Source organism: Mauremys mutica, chromosome 11 (assembly GCF_020497125.1).
Source record: "Mauremys mutica isolate MM-2020 ecotype Southern chromosome 11, ASM2049712v1, whole genome shotgun sequence".
Classification (NCBI taxonomy): Eukaryota; Metazoa; Chordata; order Testudines; family Geoemydidae; genus Mauremys; species Mauremys mutica.
This window is the reverse complement of record NC_059082.1, coordinates 3,810,566-3,820,523: the sequence shown is the minus strand read 5'-3', so window position 1 is coordinate 3,820,523 and position 9,958 is coordinate 3,810,566. Positions and strand designations below refer to the sequence as shown.

Sequence of the window (9,958 nt, the reverse complement as noted above, 5' to 3'; positions counted from 1 at the left end):
GCTGCTGGTGGCTGATGGGGAAGGAGCGGCGGCGGCTCCATGGTGGGGACGGGGTGCGCAGCGCTCTGCCCCCGGGCCTGGGGGAGGTGCTGTGGGGGCCGTGGGGTGGGAGGCGCGGCGCGGGGCCAGAGGGGGAGGGGCAGGGGCGCGGCGCGGGGCCCTGGGGCGCGGCGGGGGGATGGTGAGGGAAATGGCGCGCGGGCCGCCGGGGGGAGGGGGCTGTGGGGAGAAGTGGGCGCGACGGGGTGGGGAGGCGCTTGGAAGGGGCGGGCGGCTGAGGGACAACGGCGCGCGGGGCTGGGGGCGGGGGGGCTGGGGGTTCTGCGGTTAGGGCACGTGTGGGGACAGTTTGGGGGCTGTAGGGGGTGTGGGTGGGGGGACTGAGGTTGGGGGGAGCTCTAAGGGGTGGGGGGAGCTGTGGCTCGGGGCGTGTGGGGGGGGACTGAGGGGTGGGGGGAGCTGTGGCTCGGGGCGTGTGGGGGGACTGAGGGTGGGGGGAGCTGTGGCTCGGGGGAGGGGTGGGGGGGACTGAGGGTGGGGGGAGCTGTGGCTCGGGGGAGGGGTGGGGTGGACTCAGGGTGGGGGGAAGCTGTGGCTCGGGGGAGGTGTGGGGGGGACTGAGGGTGGGGGGAAGCTGTGGCTCGGGGCAGGTGTGGGGGGGACTGAGGGTGGGGGGAAGCTGTGGCTCAGGGCAGGTGGGGGGGGGATTGAGGGGTGGGGGAAGCTGTGGCTCAGGGCGTGTGGGGAGGACTGAGGGGTGGGGGAAGCTGTGGCTCGGGGGAGGGGTGGGGGGGACTGAGGGTGGGGGGGAAGCTGTGGCTCGGGGCGTGTGGGGAGGACTGAGGGTGGGGGGAAGCTGTGGCTCGGGGCGTGTGGGGGGGACTGAGGGTGGGGGGGAAGCTGTGGCTCGGGGCGTGTGGGGAGGACTGGGGGGGGAAGCTGTGGCTCGGGGGGGGACCGAGGGGTGGGGGAGCTGTGGCTCGGGGGAGGGGTGGGGGGGACTGAGGGTGGGGGGGAAGCTGTGGCTCGGGGCGTGTGGGGAGGACTGAGGGGTGGGGGAAGCTGTGGCTCGAGGGGGTGGGGGGGGGGACTGAGGGTTGGGGAGAGCTGTGGCTCGGGGTTGTGGAAGGAAACCCAGGGGTGGGAGGTGGCGCAGGAGGGAGAATGAGTGGAGAAAGGGTGGCGGTTGGAGGCCAAGCCCTATCAGAGGGGGTTGGGTATGGAGGCCGGCAGGGAATGGTGCGGGAGGCGAGGGGCGCTACTCACTGGATGTATGGGCTGCAGCCCTGGCATGGTCAGGCTCAGCTCTCTATCCCCCTAGCTTGGTGGGGAGCTGTGCAGAGGAGCACAGTCTTGGTGCTGCCAGAGAGCTAGAAGGGCCTTTTTCTGTGGTTCCCCTAGCTGGACGGGGTGCATGTGCCTGCTGCATCAGCTTTAGATAGGCTGCCCTAGCCCATCCTCGTGCTTCCCAAGATGCCTCTTACTGTACCCTCTCATCCCTGCTGCCCCGGCTTTCTCCATACCACCCCATACACTGAGCCAAGGCAGGGACACCTGCTAAACACAAAGGTACTATAGTTAAGGCATGTGGCTCCCACATACATCTACCTGGATGGGACTCTTGTCTGTGCAAGCCACAGAAGCTGCTAGTTCTGAAGGCAGCGTTGGTGACTGAGGTGTCAGACACTGAAAAAACACATAGGGGAAGAACATGTTGTTTGTAAATCAAACATCCCAAAAGGGGCAGTGTTCTCTTTGGACAGCTCTGGGTCACTGGAGACAGTCTAGTCTTACAAATGAAGGATTGTCACAAGGAAGACCTTGCAGTCTTATTTCATAATGCTTTGTTGATTGTAGTATGTCCTGTTGTCAGATTCAGAGGCGGAGGAGTTCCTAGGGTGCCAATAAAGTATTTCTTTACCTTTTGCCAGGCACATTTTTGAAGTGAAGTCCCAAGTATGTGTTGGCAAGGCTAACTCTCTGCGTCAAATATTGGCTTCACTGGTATTTAGCTTGTGAAACCCCACACTCACTTGCCTCTGCGTATGAATGGACTTATCAGAGACAGGGCCCATTTTCACTTGGATCAGTGTGCAAGACTCAGTCTGGCACTTCATGCCTCAATCACCTGGTGAGATTCCAGCTTGTCCATTGGTTAATCACCTTTTACCATTCATTGCTTCAGTAGACTCTTGTTTTATTTCCCTCTTTTCTCCCCCTCCCCCTGGTAGGAAGAAGCCCTATTCCCATGGACTAGTTTTAAAAGTTCAGCACCAACAAAAATGACAGTCTAGTGGTATTGCCATCTGTTGCCTGGCTGAAGGCTGTTTCAGCCTCAATTTTCGTAGCTTGGAGATGATTTTGTGTTGATCAAAGCAAAAGTGTGCTGAGCTCCAGGGCAAGGATGGTCTGTAATAACCACCACATAATGACTTTTAGAGATTATCAATGCACCTGCTAAATGAGTTGCTTGGCTCTCCTAACTGGAGGAAAACTGCAGCAAGACCCAGTTAGGAGGGGACTGGTCTTTCATCAAAGTTCAGGAGGGTTGTTTTTATTCTTGAGCTTCATAGGCTCAGAAATAATATGTATTTAACTAGATTGACCTGAAAAAGATCTGGGGAGGGCCACATGTTTAAATTATAACTTTAAACAAAACAAATTCATAGTTAATAAAATTGTCTTGAGGTGGTCAGAACTATTTTTTCCCTCTTTTGAGAGTTTTTGTAATGATTATATCACAAGACTAAGAGCCTCTACTCCTGATTTTTTTTTTCTGTTTTATGACTTGATCCGACCTTGGAAAAGTCATTTTATTTACCTTTATAGCATAGTTTCCACAATGACTAAAGTTATGTACATTAAAAAAAAAATTAATGTTTGTAAAGAATTTTAGGCTTATTGGATAAAGAAGGATACATGAATTTTATTTTAAAAGTGGCCAAATACCCTCTTCAGACATTGTGAACAAAACTGTCTCTTAGTCTGGGACTTTGTGCAACGTTTTGTCGTAGTGAATTTTAATCGCTAAATTATACGCCTCTGTAAAGCAGAGTTGCTCATGGAAATAAAATATTTTAGAACCTTAATTAGAGCTGTACCATATAAATATTTTTTGAAAGAATACAAATATATTTTCCTTTACCTAGCTTTTGTGAAAGTGCTATGATGAAAATTGCTTCATAAAAGCTAGGTGCTATTACTTCCAGATGATAAAATCATATAAGAAAGTACAAACTTCCTTTCTGTACATTTGAATAAAGTTGTTTCAAATGTTTAAAATCAACAAAAAAAATTAAGTGCTATGTAAGTGTGATCATATAAAAATTCAATGAGAAACAAATGAAATTCCTTGAGGGTTTTTTTCCCCCATCCTTCCTCCTATTACAAAGATTTCATATGTTTTGAAAAGCAGAGCACAGAGTTTAATTTTTGACAGTTTCTCCCAGCACAGAACAAGGACCCAAACCTGAAAAAAGCCCAGTTTCACAACTGTTAATGCATTTCAGATAACAGTGGAAGATCGAGGTTTGTAAACAGAAGCTGATTTCTGATGTATGGTCACGGAAAGGTTTTTATTAGTTTTAAAACAAGAAGAAACCAAAGTAAAACCATTAAAAATATTATAGCCTTAATTCGCTTAAATAATTAAGGGCTTAATTGTGTGGCCCTTTTAATAGTAAAACACTTCAACTGAAGCAAAATTTAATCCTAAATGAGTTATTTCCTTGTGCATTTTTGAATATACCTATTATATGTTGTGTTTTTATTTTAATCGATTCAGAGATATTACTTACTGGTGAAGTTTATGGGATTCTATCTTGCAGGGTTTTTAGGGAAACTAAGAAGCATAAATGACCAGAGTCTTCATCTTGGAATGGCAGGAAATTGATCTTGTGATCTCTGGGTAATCTTTTGGAAGGTGAAAATACTCCAAAGGTCCTACCAATATGTTCTTGTTTTCCAGCCCCAAATACAGCAAGCAGTTAATACTATGGGTATGAGTAAGAATCACAGCAATTAAACATCTAACCTTGTGCTATTGCTGGAGTCCATGTAATTGTCCATTTGTTTTTTTTTCCCATTAATCTTACAGGAACCTACTAGTAGAGTCCTAGCAGAGAATACCAAACACTCAGTAGCATGATAAAAGATCTCCAGATAATTCACACATACCTAGCACAAACCATAGCATCCAGTGAGCTTTGCAAAATGAAGTTTTAAATCACAACATATGTAGGAGGTAGGTCAATCTCATTTTATCAATAAAACTTTTCTGTGCCTTGATTTACTCAGGTGAATTCCTCATTATACAGTGAGTCAATGACAAAGCTGAGAACAGATCTTGAGAAGCCTGATTTCTAGTCCCATGCTGCAAACACCAACATGCACTCTCCATTAACGTTTTATAATTCCAAAAAGTATCTGGTTTTTCAGTTACTACTCTGACCAAATAGAAACTTACCCAAGTCTGTGTGGTGCTTCTGTAGACACAGGCTTCTGCTCCTCATTTTACTAGCTAAACACCTCTAGCTTTGACCAATTAGCTATCTTAACCAGGAGTTTGTCTATTTCTAAAGGAAAAGTATACAGTACAGGACTGGGAATCTGGAGTACTGCATTCCAAAGTCACCAGGCGGTTTGCTTGAGGGTCTGCCTATACAAATGTTTCAGTGCACAATTAGTCTTAATCAGTTCAGTTGGACTTCTCATGTCAATAAAGTTATGTTGGTGCTTGAGCATTTGCTGGATTGAGCTCTTGGTGGGAATTTTCTTGTTTATAATATTCCTTTGGAGACCAACTAGTATCTTATTGGTCTCTGCGACAATTGGACAGTGCATTTCCTCCTTCACTTCACTGCTAACATCTTTTCTTCATTCACTGGTAGTGCATGTAGATATGGTAATTGGAATGAAAATAATCCGTTTCTGAGCCAAACCCCTTATAGTTAAACAGATGCTATATCTGAGATTTGTACGGAGGGATTGTTAAGGGAAATAAGCAAAGAGAAATTTTTATGGGAAATTGTGATGAACATTTTTGACAACCTCTACAATTATATTTTTAAAATTCTTGATATGATCAATATGGGAAATAGACAGACATAAGTAAAAGTCTCTGCATCTTGGACTTAAAAGTTCCAGTGCTTAAAATCATTTAAAAAACTGGATTGTTAGATACTTGTACTAATAACTAGGCACTAGTTAGGTTACATCTGGAGCCAAAGTTCAGGGATATTCTGATCTGATGTTATTTACCTAAAATTGTGTATTTTAATTTGTTCTATGCGGGTTAGATTATTCCAAAACAATATGAAATATAATTGTTTTTCTAGTGCAGAAACTTCCAGGACTTGATAATATATGGTAGATATTGCACATAACCAATTTCCAATGACTTCAGTGGAAGTTGTTTGCAAACACTGGTTGCATAATCAGACTCCTAGTATTCAAAATGACTATTTTTTAATTATATTTAAAGTAAGAGTGGCTAGTGTATAACAGTGAAACTCAAATGATGGAGCAGCTTGATCAAAGCAGCAAAACCAAGATAACAAGAAACTTGCTTTATACCCTTTTTTTTGTAGGGAAACAAATGGAAACAGGAATATTCATATACAAAATTACAATATCATGATTGGTAATGAATTAGTGGGCTGTTTAAGGCATATTCAGTACATGTGCAGAATCATAGATTGAATCGAGAAAGATAAGTGTGCATGCCATAGGGGGACAGCATACTAAATCTGAGCAGGGGAATAGGAAATGGTCAGGTAAGGAGAGAACTTCCAGAGCAGTCCATGAAAAGAGGGTCTCACAGTAAAGGGAAAAAATGAAACCCAAATCCATCAGTCAAGAAGTGAGCAATCTCTGATTTAAAGTTTGAGTGTAAGTATGTATACAGGAATGACAGGAAGTGTGACACTATGTCACTTCTATTCTTGATTCTGCCACAGGCTCTCTGTGCTCGTGGGAGAGTCAACTTCTGTGTGCCTCAGTTTCCCCCCTTTGTGAAACGGGGGAAATCTACATGAGAGGAGAGTTGGAAGGCTGAATTCAGTAATGTATGCAAAGCACTTTGAGATCCTTGGAAGGCTGTTTATAAATGCCAAATATTAAATGTAGCATCATAATAAGTGGTATTTCTCTTTAATGAGAGGAGGTAGCTCAGTAAGTACTATTTGGAGTGTCACTGATGGTTATCAGGAGTGTTTCCTGTGAAAATGATGCACTACAAGCTAGGTATGTACTTGGCATGGCTAAACTGCTACCATTGCTACAATGCTATTTATGCTTGTGCCAACTCAGTGGTACTCAGACTGAGGCTTGTGAGTCGCAAGTGACTCTTTAATGTGTCTCCTGTGGCTCTTTGCAGCACAGGATATTAAAATGTGATTTAATTAGTAACCAGTCAGGATGATTTTACTATATATAGAGAGAGAGTGAAACAAATTCATATATAGAGAGAGAGAAACTGAATTCACACTATTGTGGCTTTTGGGTAATGGTCATTGATTTGGCTCCTGAACCACTGAGGTCTGAGTATTACTGTCTTAGCTCATAGCATAGATGTAGATCAGATCATTTTCATCTTTGGCATTGTTTTTAGTAATATGTGTGCAACTGAGTGTGTACATGCCTATATGCAGTGTAGTATCCTATGGTGCAATGAAAAGGTGGTGAAAGACATACCTAAACCCCTCTGGACAAGGGTGACAGGATTAAGGAAACTCCCCTAGCCTCATTTGCATAAAAAAGATGAGATGGGGAGGCATCTCCCTTAGCATACAGAATGGAGAACAGAGATTCCAAGGCAAGAACTGCACTGAACTCTGGGACCAGAACAGCAGGAAAGCACTGCATGATGGGGGATCTCTGCTCCAGATGTTAATGAACCCATGTCTGCACACCCCCAGCTCAGTAGTTATCAGACCAATTCTAGTAATAAATCCTTTATTGGTATCCAAAATACTGAAGCTGCCTAATTGCATTGTGAACTCCCTCGAAGGAACGCCACCCATAGCCAAGAATGAGCAGTTCCTATTGTCTAGCCTGAACAAAACAACTTTGGTATTCTCCCTTGAGCCATCAGTTTACCCATAAACAAATCTAGTTTTCTCCCTTGAATCATTGTTCTTTCCCTACAAAAACCCCTACCCGTGCTCAAGTAAGTGCTCTGATGCTTGGATCCAAAATCTACATCAATTCCACTGGGACTTACCTTCTCCTGACTGATCGTGCTGGGGGCTCTGCCTGACTCCAGCACTCCGGACCCTCAGCTACCACCACCACCTGGGAACTCTGATGGATTCAAGCTTCATGGAGTGGTGAGAACCTAACTCTCTCTCTCTCTCTCGGTAAAGCCTTCTGACTCTGACTTGTGTGATCAGTTATAGTTTTCTAAACCTGACTTTTATAATCAAATTTAAGTTAGATTTAATATTATCACTGTTTTGTTTGGCTCCCCATGTATGGTTACTACTTGGTAATAAATAACTTTCATGGTTAAGCTGGTTGCTTCTCTGTCTCTCTTCAGCAACGCTCCTCGTACCTAAGCTAAAGATCCCTGCAGCGCCCAAAAATCCTGTGGGGTTTGCTCATCAAGTGGGTTACTACCAGAACAATTGTAACATGAAAGTGGGGATAGGAATGTGCTGAACCTGGGACATATGAGGGTGGCAGCTTGAAAGTGCTGCTTGACCCACCCTGCTCAGTCGTATTCTATTCTGGTGTGGTGCCCAGGGCATATGAGGGTGAGAGCTTGGAGGTGGTGCTCAACCCAGCCTGCTGACCCAGGCACATTTAAGGGCTCAGCTTGGGAGTGCTGATTAACGCAGTCTTTTTGGACACTCTCTGTTAATGTGTGTGTGTGTGCACCTGATTCTGGAGCTGGAAGAACCCAGCCCTGGGGAACCGAGGTCCTGCAGGATAGCTCCGCTGGGAGGGGACTTGCAGTAGGGAGGAGTAGAGCTCCGTATGAGAACACAGGTGACACAAGCAGTACATTGATAGAATTACAGAACCCTTCTCCCCCAAAGAGTAACCCTAATAAATGAGTGAATCCAAGGTAATGGGCAAATCTGGTAACGTGAGCACATGGTTTATAAGTGCAGTGTATTCTGATGGTGTTTGGGTACCTGTGCCGCCTCCAATGGATGTTCAGCTGTGGGGGGTTAAGATTCATTTTTCTTTGGGACATGAATACTGTGCTGGGCTCTGTGTGGAGTATGAGTGCTTTCTTTATACCATGTCAAACCAGGAGTGAGGACTATGCCCTGACTCCAGTGTTTGAATGCTGTTTGGCATGCCTTATGTAATAGTATCTCAGCCTCTGGCCAAGAGAAAAGCCCTCTTTTCTGTTAACTGTTTCTCATTTATGCTGGTCTGGACACACAGTACATAGAAGGCATAAAACTATAGCGTAATTATATGTACTACTCAGAATTTCATACTGCTCTCATTGTCTGTAGTGCACGACTTATGCTACTTCTGGCCACAGTACATGGTGTGAGTGAATTGATTTCTGTGGCAAGAGACTAAGTGTTTCTAATGTAGACTGGACCTTGTCTTTTCATTTGTACAATATCTCAAACACACTAATAGTGCTTAGAAAATACATAACCTCAGGAGAACAAGGGAAGGAATCAAATACCACCAATTTTTTTCCAGTCTGCCAAAGCAATCAACCAATATCTCATAAATCCCCATAGTCTGTGTTTCAGTTTTTAAACAGCCTGAGAGTTCATTTTTATATATTTAAATATATGGCAGTCTTTCCTGCAGAAGCTGATTATTCTAAATACATTATAGTACGTGTATTACAGATTTTACTTAGCAGATGCAAGATAGTGGGCTTTTTTGTTCAAAACTCTTCAAAGCATAAAGCTAAGGAATACTCTTAAAGTCCCTTTAGCAGTCAAGCCCGTCTTAACTATTAGATGGCAAATATCCAAGCGACTTTGTTCTGAAGTGATAACAGATGAGTGTGTTGTCTGTAGCAGTGATCACAGATAATTCATGTAATGACTATAAACACATTTCCGTACAAAGATTAACAAATAATTAAATAGCTTCTTGGTTAGCCAATAGGAGTCCTAGCTTTTACCACATCAAGCATATATTTTTGTAGCTAGCCTCTGATCATTCACACCATTCAGACCATTGCTTTACCAGTAGTCCCCCCTCTTACTAAGTTGTCACGCCCCAGGATCCACCTGTTTCTTTATAAAACATTAAAGATTGCAATGGTGAAAGAGTAGGAAGTAGTTTAACTGCTATATTTAAATTCAGAGTTGCACCAGACCCTGCCAGAACAACAGATATCAAATCTGCAGACATATCTCCTCTACTATGGTGATTAATACCCCAACCCCATAACATATCTTTCAAGATCGATGGGTCTTACACATTCCTATGACAACATGTGGTGTACCTCCTCAAGTGCCCCAACAAAAACTATGCCCTTGAATGAACTCATACAGAAAAATGATAAAATATAAAAACACCCTGTCTATCCCCCATGGATGAACACTTTTCACAAAACTAACTCCATATCTGACTTCTCAGTCCTTGTCCTGAAGCCTACACAACAGCTTCAAAAGGCAAGCTGGGAACTTAAATTCATAACTCTGCTGGACACTAAAAATCCTGGACTTAGAGACACTGCTTTTCATTACAATTTATAACACACTCTGGGGTCTACTAACCTTCCTTTGTCCTGCAAAAGTGTTAAGTGCCCATTTCATTTTAAGTGGTCTACCATGTGTGAACCCCTTCTGCTTAACAATCTGTCCCACCTTGTATTTAGCTGTGACACTGGGGTTACCTTCTCCAGACTTGAGGAAGAGCTCTGTGAAGCTTGCGAGCTTGTCTCTGTCAGCAACAGAAGTTACTCCAAAAAAAGATATTACCTCACCCACCTTGTGTGTGTCTCAGATTTATATATATATCATATTTA

General features: G+C 44.1%; 1 protein-coding gene and 1 long non-coding RNA gene across 2 annotated transcripts in view; both read left to right on the top strand.

Annotated features, from left to right (window-relative positions):
- Positions 1-17: 17 nt before the first annotated feature.
- LOC123343716 overlaps positions 18-9,958 on the top strand; it is a 50,932-nt gene continuing 40,991 nt past the window's right edge. The window contains exon 1 of the mRNA XM_044978995.1: positions 18-42. The gene's annotated coding sequence lies outside the window, so the exon portion shown is untranslated. The remainder of the gene's footprint in view (positions 43-9,958) is intronic.
- On the top strand, positions 1,186-4,044 carry LOC123343718. Its single transcript, XR_006572332.1, has 2 exons — positions 1,186-2,407; positions 3,828-4,044. It is a non-coding gene; the product is annotated as an uncharacterized LOC123343718 (long non-coding RNA).